The sequence below is a fragment of the Dermochelys coriacea genome, chromosome 6 (assembly GCF_009764565.3).
Source record: "Dermochelys coriacea isolate rDerCor1 chromosome 6, rDerCor1.pri.v4, whole genome shotgun sequence".
Classification (NCBI taxonomy): domain Eukaryota; kingdom Metazoa; phylum Chordata; order Testudines; family Dermochelyidae; genus Dermochelys; species Dermochelys coriacea.
In genome coordinates this window covers 51,870,057-51,881,227 of record NC_050073.1, presented here as the reverse complement: position 1 = coordinate 51,881,227, position 11,171 = coordinate 51,870,057, and the positions used below count along the sequence as shown (strand labels likewise).

Here is an 11,171-nt window from a genome sequence, read left to right as displayed (position 1 = left end):
TTATAGAGCTATAAAATTCTAAGTTGTGATCTTTTCACTCAGAAGCATCCACATTAAGATGAAAAGAAAAAATAAAGATGAAATGCAGTGAATATAATTTTTATGTTGTACAATGTTTTTGTTTCAGGCTTAGTCAGATTTTGTTTTTTAAAAAGGTATCTTCTCTTAACTAGGATAACCACTTAAATTGGGACAGCAAGTGAAATGTCCAAATTAAGAGTATTCTACTGTGTGTGTATTTTTATATATATAAAAATAAAGATCAAATAAGTGACAGCGAATAAAACACATAGCAAACTGGGTTAAAATAATTGAATTTCAAAGCAAGAAATGATTGCTATAGAGCCAATCCTCTTCTGATACAAGTCTAAGGGACCTTTGCTAATGGCTTCAGTCGAATCAGAACTGGGTCCATAAGCCATGAACAACATGTGAAGTTAAATGACTATATTATGCACACAGATATATTATAACAGGTTACCAAGCCTTTTGTGTTTATGTCCGTTATGAGTATCACTGATTAGATAGATCCCTATTTGCAAGGGATTATTACTTGGCCATATTTAAGTATACCAAGTGCTGAAAAGTAGCATCTCTGCTCTCATCTGAACACCTGCTTTTTATTTTTAAAAATAAATTAAATTGGGAAAAATCTAGTTTGCCCAGGAATGATCAGTGCAACAAACAAAGAAAAGAATCTGCAGCCTGTGGGATATGAGTTTGGTGGGTCTCAACCCAGTTCCCGGTGGACAGGTGTCCACATAAAAATCTTCATCTTTGAAGATGCACTAATTGGCTCCTTTTAGCCAGTCTCAGCAGCAAGACCCTAGGAAACTGAATTCCCCTCTCGCCCACAAAGGTCGTTGCTCTAACTTAGAGTTGAGGAACATAGCCAAGGGACCACATGGAGCAGAGGAAAGGTGAAGCCTCAGTTTTTCCTGCTGCTGGGCTTTTTGAGGACGTGAACGTTGAGCTCCGCCAATGTCCTGTCTTTCACCAGCACTAAATTCGACAGAAACTGTTACATATAAAAATGCCTACATTAGGTGATGTATTTAAAAGTCTTCCTCCACTCTTGGAATATGATCATTTGTGTTAAACTGAAATTTAGCAAGAACTTAATTTTCAACATGGTTGAGAGATTTTGCTGCAGGTTCAGGGGAGAAAGGGAAAAAATAAATGTAAATTTTAAAAAAAGGATCTAATCCTGCAAACACTTTCTTCTAAGAGCAGTGCTTGCTACTGGGAGAAGTCCTATCATGGACAAGCTGAGTCCTATTATAAAACAGAATAATAACCTCTCCATTTGGTAATGTGAGCACTCACTAGATCAGGCTGAAGTTACTTTATTTAGAGAAATAGCTGCAGTGTTTGCAAATGGGGGATAAAGGTCTGTGTCAGGGGCTAGTTGCATGTATGTACAGCTGCCATTTTGAGACTATATTCTCCTGGCTATCTGGTTAAAAACAGGGTTAAAACAAAACAAAACAAAACAAAACAAAACCAAAAATCCTGACTATCAGTTGCATGAAACACAGCCAATCACTGGTTAATATACAATTTTTAAAAAGGCTTAATTCTATAAACTAAGATATAATAGACTAAAACACGCTATTACTGACTGCAGGGTAAATAATACTGGATGTGCCTTAAAAAGTCAGCAGATGTTTATTTATGAAATTGCCTATAATTTTATTTGCATACAATGAATCTGGTGAGTAAGTAGTACATATTTTAAAAATTCTTAGAACTCTTGCCTCTCAGGGAGGTGATTACATTTTTTCTTTATTATTCATATTTTCTATGCGTGTGTGTTATAAGTGCATGCACACACACACACACAACCCTGTAATATTTATATGTATACATACATAAGCACACATACATTCCAACAAATAAAAGGAATCTGATCTGCATGAAAACTTATATTAAAATTATTATATCAACTTAAAATTCATATTTTTAAACTATCATAACCTTTGTGGCTAATAGTATCTTAGATGATCAAAACTGAAAGTATTAAATAAATCTAATGTGATATCTCACCCCGTATGTTATTTATTTTACTTGTCCCATTTCACTCAGCTTGGCCAGTGAAAATCAGCCGGTCATTTTCACTGTTTAGCTATTTTCACCTCCTCACCATCATCTACAAGTACAAATCTGTTGCGTTTGGCTTTCTAACATCACACATAAACATTTTAATATGAAAAAGAAATGGTTTTAATTTCTTTTTTTTTAAATCAGGAGAACATGCCTTTTCCTGTCAGAGCATGTAGCCCTTCTGCAGACACTCTTTTTGTTTTAAAACTAAACAAAATGTTGGATTTAAAAGAGGTTGACATGGTTGCTTTAAGAGAATGTTGTCGGTCACAGTACTATGTGCCTGATCCTGCACACTCTCTGAGTTTAGAATTACCAGGTGGGGTCAACTTCACAACTTGGCCCCTCCCCCTCCATCTCTCCCATCACACTTAAGTATTTCAACCTAGTAGTAAAGCCTGGTATTAGGAGCCCGGGGCATAATGGATGACCTGACAGAACACAAACTATATCAGCTCCGGGCACAAATGAGTGACTTACACTTTGAATTATCTTGCTTCATTCAGTTAAAATCTGATCCTTTCCCATAATTTTAATCATAATATTATATCTATTTTATACACACATAAAAATACTGATGTAATAATGGGATGCATAATAACGCATTCTCTATATGTGCATTGGATTCTTCATTCATGCCTTTGCATTCCTAAACCTATCACAAAATAAGGACTGCATAGGGTGACCACCTTTGTCAGATGGGAATAAGAGAAAACCACATGATACATAAAGTACAGTCTAAGGGACGTTTTAGGGAAACACCATTTCCCTTAGCATATCATGTATTTTTCTCTCAAGTGTGCATTTCTACTGCCCTCAAGTATACAATACAATCATCATAAGTATTAATTTAATGTTTAAAATGGCACATTATCAGTTTTAATACATTTCAATACATCTTAAAATAAAGGTTGGGTGGTCACCCTAGACCACATAGTCCTGGAGATACATTTTCAAAGCCATCAGCAATGTATTGCCACTAGCTGATTCATTCTAACCTGTCATATTACCTGCAGAGTGCTAGGCACATGCAAGACACACAGTTGCATATGCCAATCTAAATAACTGGGACATAGACAATGATTTTGATGGGCACTAGTACAAAACCCTCTGGTACACAAAATGCTCCTTCATGTTTATATCAACAGACCCTGCTACCTCCCTTCTGGTCTCTGATGGACTGCATGTGGCAGAAGAGAGTGGCCACTCCATCTAGCAAGCACTTGGGCAGATTCTTCTGCTATGGCTGGGCAGACTCATGCTGATTCCTGTGCTTCGTGCCCTGCATGCTAGCTCTTCCCATTCTGCATTTGACATGAGTGCTCATCTTATGCATTGCAGGGAGCAAAAGTGGAGAAGCTGGGTGATAGAGGAATCTGTTGAGGGCCCCCTCCAGTAATACCATTCTGGAAATTGGGGAAGATGCCAAGGGAGAGGGAAAGAGATGGGGTGAAAGGAGAGAGAGTTAGGGCGGAGGGACAGGAAATGGAAATGGGGGGGAGAAATGGAAGGAGAAAAAGAGGGAAAGAAATGGAAAATAAGCATGATGAGACATCTCTTATGCCATTGAGTTGCATTTATTATGCTACCTACGTCATACTATATTTTGCTGGCAGGCATATTGCAGCTGGGTAAGTCTACATGGAGGAAGGTTGTTGCTTTGATGGGGGTGGGTTTGGGAGTTAATGTTGGACAGATTTTTAAAATAAATCTACATGTAAAAGTGTCAGATCTTTAATTTTTTTTGGATTGCAGGGACGGGAGAGTTACAAAATGTTTTACAAAAATAACGGTGCCCCCACCTCATGTTTTGCGGCATCTCTCCAGTTTCCTTAACTCACATGTTCCCCTCCAACTCTCACCACAAACACACCTTGTGGCTTGTTATTACTCTGTTATCTGTCAAACTGAGGCCTCAATCCAGCAATCAGATCTGCAGAGATGAATGCTTGCATGTGGAACAAGAGTCCACCCATGGAGATTCAACCTTAGGATTGGGGCCTTAGATGGCATGTTCCTCGGGGCAGGGACCTCATTAGATTTTTTTTCTGCAAAGCTCCATGTGCTGGGATAAATTAAAACAACACCTTTAAATTAAGGATATTTAAAGAGAGAACCAGAAAAGGATGGGTGACTGGCATCATTTTGTCAGAAGGGAGATGGGCAGCTCCTCCAGACATCAAGAATGGCAGCATGTCACCAGATGGGCATTCCAGACAGAGAAAGGTAAGGGCATAAAGACAATTCATTGTTGGCTTTTGTATCTTTCATTGGGTGCATGCAGCTCTGGTTACTTATGTTGAAATAACATTGCTGACTTTACATTCTGTATATTGAGGTTAAACAACTGGTAGAATTGGCTGCTGGCTGCTTCTTCCCACCCTTCCTCATTGTTAACTGGCCTTTTTTTACCTGTCATCCTCTCTGGAGAAATGCTGACCTTTTTTCCCCCAGAGTGGATGCTGTGTGTCATTCATTCGCTGTATGATCACACCCACACCCATTGGCTTCCATTCTTGTGCCTCCAGCATAAGGGACAACACCCATATATGTTTCCAGGGGTGTGGACCTTGCTCCCTCTATCATAAAACGTTAATATTTCCTAGAGTAAAGAAATCAAATCTGCAGAGTGTATTGCTAAAGGGAAAAGTATAAATATTTTGGGTCAGATCCTGGAGCCCTTCCTCCCCCAGATAGGTTTAATTGGAACGACTCGAGTGCGTATGGATTCTTCAGTGAGGAAAAATAGCAGCATAGGGTCCTTGTAAGAGGGGCATGTAATTTGCATCTAGCAAATATGTTTCCCATTTCCTCTTTCAATTTTAAAAATGTGTCCATTAAAAAATAACATCCTCAGAAGATATTTTCTCTGATTTCTACTTTTAATAAAGGTTTATACACAAGCAGAAAACATTCAGAATTTCCCAGTAGTGACCCTGGGTCATTTTTCTGCCTACTTTGGCCTAACTAATTTAAAATATCATTATTCTAGTCTGTTTACTTACAGCTCACTTAAAACAGGGGACAAAGGAACAATTATTCCCTTCGCCACACCTGTCTTTACTGGCTGCTCGACCAAGAGATTGGTGCAACCCTGAGTGCTTTGTCCTCTGAAAAGATACCTGCTCAACATTAGCCACCTACTCCCAGTTATCAAGGAAAACTATCAATAACCATTTCAGTGTCTCCCTCTAGCTAACAAATGGACTGCACTGGGAGGACCAATTAGGCTCCTCACGGGTGGTATAGTTGCTATCAGTGATGAGTTAGGGAAGAATAGGGAGCGAATAAGGGGGTTCTCAATATGACAAGAGAAGCTCAGAGGAGCTTTAAAGTGGGGGAACTGCTGGAATTAAATATAAGAAAAAAGTATAATGTTTGTCTCCCTTCTCCACTGCCCGCCTGCCAGTCCTCCTGTTCTCCTGCTTGGGAATGGAGTTGGCTGCTTGCACATTGGAGATCATAATGCAACAACCTAGTGGTGACACGGCATACACAGGAAATCACACCTTGCCTCTAGCTGACGACTTGACAAGGCCACTTGGTCTGCTGGGGTTGTTATCAAGTGATTTAATGTAAGGAGGCAAGACAGTTCTCCCCAAATGATCCCAGTACGTAGCACTGCTACTGTACATGTGAAGATTTGCACAATCATCACCACACCTAAAAATTCTGCCTGTGGTTAACTGGCCTGGGGACTGGAACCCTGACAGTTGGAGGCAACTCTGGCAGGGTGAGGCACCATCTGGTTACAATTTCAGGCTGGTTCTAGGATAAGGAAGATCATATTAAAAATAAAACTTATGCCATTCTAGTGCTGTGATTCATTTCTATATGTGCAAAAAGAATAATTAATAAAGCAGCTTCTATTGTCCTTCATAACCCATTAGAACAGTACCAATGAATTTGCTGTAAAATATATGACTGCAATTTCTGTGTTTTGATTTTTAAGTGGAAAAGCTTGATTTACACAGACAAGTTTTGTAGCTATCTACTATAAACTAGTCAGCTTTGACTACCTAGAATTAAAATAAGTTACTGAAATATACTCAACATATTTTTTGTTTAGCCATCAATGCACCTGGGTGTATTTTTCTGCAGGATACCAAGTCACTTACACAGAAAACTGTCTACATTTAAATACTGTGCAACTTCCCTTCTCAGTTCCAAACAAAGTCCACACAACTCGCAGCGAGTCAGAATATATTTCCTTTCTGGGGTTTGTTTTTATTCACAAAAGGAAATCAAAGTGAAACAACACAAAATCCAGACCAAGTCTTTTCCTCAGGCTTGGCTGTTCCCAGGGTTCCTCTCTCAAGACTGCTCAGCCCATGCATTATGTCCTCTTCCATCTCCCTTATACTGGGGATTAATGAGCTATCTGCAAGAATATACTGTTTGCTAAAATTTCCCACCATTGCTACCATTGGTTCAGTTTAATCAAGGATCGTAATGGTATGATCCCTAGTATAGACAATGTATTGGTGACACCCTGTATTTTAAGCACTACATCATACAGCCCTGTCCGTCCACCCCCCGTCCCCAGTATTTCCACTAGTGAAACTGAACTGGTGGTAGCCACACTGGGAGTATTTTTGAAAAAAAAAAAAGACTAGTATTGACACCCTAAGTGAGTCAGCAGAACCTACTTAACATTCCTCAGCAGGGTCATTACCTACTAACAAGGTGAGATTTTCATTTCTTTTAGAAAGGATATAGACAAATATTTTCATTTGGGGAAAAAACAACAACCAGGAGTATGTCTAGAAGTGTTAAAGTAAAAAAGATTACTTTGTATACAAGTCCCGAAGAGTAAATATATATATTTTAAAATAAATATCTTGATTAAATAAGAGATTAGTAGCTTTTCAATAGCAATTCAAAGTTATCAAAAATTGCAAAAAACAACAAAAAAGATTGTCCCCAACTGTACTACTACTACTACTAGTAAATTTAATTTCTGAGCATCCTATTTTGGAAGGCCTTTATTTACAAATCTGCATGCAGTATACTATAGTTACCCAACTCTTGATTAGCATTGTATCCAAATGATTGTCAGTAGAATAATCTATTTAAAAGAGAATGAATTGGGACTGACCTATAGGTAATCTGTAAATGATTCAAATACTAATAAAAGTTCAGTGATGAGGGGGCAAAAAGGGGGTAAACTACTATTCCATGCAGTTTATTCCTCACATAGCAGTTTTTTAGCAGGTGGGGCTTGACGTATTTCCTGGTGTGTAAGTGGTAGTGATACAGGAGGCTTAGAGGCCTTGTGCAGAAATTGCATTCATAGGCCCTTAGCCTCTATATAATTGTATTAAACATGCTGACAGATACAACTTAACATGCCCTCACCCCATGATCCTTGCAATGTACTCCTTGGCCTTTTTTACCAATCTTAAGTGTAGTGACAGTTTAATATTTGTTATATCCTCTTTCAGGGGAGATGATATGCTGGCTTGGCAGGAATATGTACTTAATGATCTAATAAGCCTTCTCTATCTCTAACTACCGTCATTCGTATATTTAGATATGCAGAAATGTTTATTGCAAAAACAGAAATTAAGGGATATCAGGAAAGCAATGCTAGGCTTTATGTGGCTGAAAGACATGTTTGTCCCCGGTCATGTAGAAAAGATAACCCCAAAGTTGTGATGAGATCGGTCCATAACAGCACCTTTACAAACGATGACATTTTGTTGTGTTACAACAAATTATATATTATATGGGTGATGATAATAGCCTTGTGTGACATAAGAGGCCAAAATGGAATATCAGAAATGGCCTTCCAACAAAAAGCCTTCCTGCATCATCTTTATTGGGATTTAGAATTCAAAATATAGTCAATTAAAAGACACTTTCCTACAATTATTAATTTATCAGTCTTTTACTTATAACTCAAATATATTTTCTACCTTTTTCTAAAACTGATATAATGTTAAAACAAAACAGGAGGCTTTTATTGTAAATGAAGGAAAATAAGGGTTTTTTCCCCCCATAAATAAGTCTGACCAGTATGTGTCTATATCATGACTACAAATCTATACGTAAATAACGTGCCAACTCTCTCAGCATTAATGAAAAACATACAAGCTTAAAATTAAAAGACCTGCAGACTTTGGAACAAGCATTAGCATTTGGGTTGAAAAAGAATTTCACTAATGAATAAAGAAGCTAAGATAGTTGTTTAATATTGTATGAAATTTTATGAAAAGATCCCTATCCTGATACTAGCTAAGTTTTTTCTTACTCAAAATGGTAGACTTTCTACAAATCAATTTGACGGTAGTTTTGGAAAACATTAAAACAGAAATTTCAGCCTTTTTAAAATTATTGTCTTAAATTCTTTCCATGAACCTAAACTTTCCTCCTCTATTATGAACATGCCCACTGCCCTGTGCCAACTCATTGTAAAATTACCTTTGCACTCACATTAAGGCTCCATTTCAGGGCTGGGGTGGTGACAGTATAAATGAGAATGAGACTATATTTTGGAACTATACTCCTGTAAAGCAATAAAGTAAGTAGGCCTGCTATGAGGTCAAGACTTGCTTGATTTATTGTGTGAAGTTCCACTTGCAGAAGACAAGCTAAGGTTTAGCCCATGGTCATGATGGACGTAACAGGTTTAAAAGTTACCCGTAAAATTAAGTAAAAATTATACATTATGTATATGTTCCAATTTTTTTTATATAAAGGAAATACAGAAAATTATTCAAAAGGGGGATTTACCAGTTAATGGAAAAATTGATTTAATTTTGATTTTTAAAAAAGGGAAAATTGACATGAAGTTAAAATCCAGCACTATTTTTATCTGCTTCTTCTTCCCCTTTGTACTGTTTTTATTCAGGACTGCCTAGCCAGGCCTCTAGCACTCCAGCTTGTCATAGCCACTGAGAGGTGGTCATTAGAAACACACACAATTCGCTGTAACACAACCGAGCAGTGCTGCACACAAGAATCGGTTCTGGGTTTAGATCAGCCGGACGAGGAGGAGAGCTCAGGGAGGAACCATAGGGATTCGAGCTCCTTTTAAAGCTTTGGACAGCTCTAACTTTGCTGGGCGCTGAGAGGCGTTTGGACGTGGTATGGGCTGTTAATAGAGACGCTGAGGGCACATTCAAACAAAGGCCCTGGGCTAGTTTTCACTCGGAGGACGGGGTGGAACACGGACAGGGAATTCTCTTTTCTTCTATAGGAGAAGGACTCCGGACTGAATTAAGAGGCGAGCTCCCTAAAAGTCACTGGGAGTAACTTACTTTGGAAGCTTGGCCCCATAACTGCCTCTCCCCCGCCCCCCCGCACACACTTGGTTTTTAATAGCGACCCTGCTGATTAACGGTAACCTGGCTGCAGGCCGAGCTACCCTACATCTCCTGCCACCTGTTACTGCCACAGAAAACCGCGAGCACTAATACTGGCTGTAGGAGATGAGGCTGGTGTAACGCCCTGGACTCCAATGTGTTGACACCAGGGATGCATCTGTCCAATGGATCTAGAATAATGGGATTGTGTAGTTTATGTGGCCTTTAGTGACAACTGGGATCGTGCCGGTAGCTTCTGCTGTGTGTTTCTCACCTGGTCTTACAGGCACTGGAGTCTTCCTCTTGTTCCATTGACTAGAATCCTGAACCTCCGAGTAGCCTTTAGCAGATGCTCGTCTAGGCCCGCCTGAAAGAGAGACACAGACACCCGTTACACGTATGTGCTGCACATCACCCAGAGGTGCTAAAGAAGAGAGCTGCAAGAACAGAGGATTTTTTTTAAAAAACTTGTGTCTATGCAGTCAGAAGCAGCGGGGTCGTTCTCGTCTCCCTGCACTGGGTTCAACAGGACACTGATGCCCGAAACTTACCCAAAGACCATGTCACCCAGGAGGGAAGGCTGCTGGATCGACAGCACGCTAAGTGAATGCAGAGCACGTTAGCTAAACATTTGGGGGAAAGGCGAGGGAGAGGCGCAGACATCCCCTCCCACCCCCTGGAGCTTTGAACTTCACTTTCTGAGAGGAATTGTGCGCATCCTCCTGACTCACCTTCGCTTCTGCGGAGACACCCAGGCTGTGTTAGCGAGAGTTGGGCTCTGATCAGTCAGACATTTAAAAGTAGCCATGAAATGTAGGAGTGAAACATTTTTGCTGCCTAGGGGCAGATCTGAATCTGCCCAGACTCGCCTTTAACACTCACATTCATTCAAAAAATAAAATCAAACAAACCCTTCAGTGCAAAACAGTCAGCAGTAAAGGTCAGGAAAGCCCCCCGCCCCTTGACCCACTCCCTTGCTAAAGCAACTGCACCTCGTAACTTCAGGGAGTTTAAAACCAGCATTAGCCTGAGCTGGCAGGCGGGTTTGGCTGTTGCTTTTCATAAAGAAATGAAATAGAAAGACTGTATGGTGTAAGACTGGGGCCCTTTAGTTCCTTAGTGGAGTTAAAGGAATGTTGTGAATTGGGTATCCGTCTGGAAGAGGCAGAGGAAACCATCAATAACTATAACCCTTTCAAAGAAGCTGCAAATTAATCCGTTAGGAGAATCTAATCGATCCAAAAGGTGCCTCTTTCCGCAGCTGTTTTTGTGGTTGATCAGGTTTAGGAATGGGGTAGTTGCAATGTTTCTTAAGGTGCAGCCCCCGAGCCCTTGCGTGGAAGCTGCTGCTGCAGCTACTGTTTTAATGATCAAGGCTGATGGAAGTTTTCAACTTTCCACTAATTAAAGGAAATCTTCCAAAAGACAAATGAAGAGAAACAAATGCCCCGGTTTTCTTTTTCACTGGTCCCTACGTTGGAGAACAAAGCTTGGGAGTAGCCCCCTGATGTAGCTGAAAGGAGAAGTCCCCGTTCACACTCCTGCAGCAGCAGTCCCCAGAATGGTAGCAACAGTTGGCTGGCAATGTAAAGAGATGTGAATCTAAACCACAGTGGCTCGGATTTACATTCGCTTCTGATCTGTCCAAAAATCACCTTTGGTTTAAATTCACTTGGGCCAGGCTAGGTAGGAAATGGTGAAGATGTTTCCATAGCCTGAGCTTTGCTGATCCGTCTCATCACTCCTTTTTTTTTTTTTTTT

General features: G+C 39.8%; 1 long non-coding RNA gene across 1 annotated transcript in view; it reads right to left on the bottom strand.

Moving 5' to 3' along the window:
• Window positions 1-1,975: 1,975 nt before the first annotated feature.
• LOC122460844 overlaps window positions 1,976-11,171 on the bottom strand; it is a 12,552-nt gene continuing 3,356 nt past the window's right edge. The window contains exons 2-3 of the long non-coding RNA XR_006282399.1: window positions 9,685-9,777; window positions 1,976-3,509 (exon numbers count right to left, since the gene is read on the bottom strand). This is a non-coding gene — a long non-coding RNA (uncharacterized LOC122460844). The remainder of the gene's footprint in view (window positions 3,510-9,684; window positions 9,778-11,171) is intronic.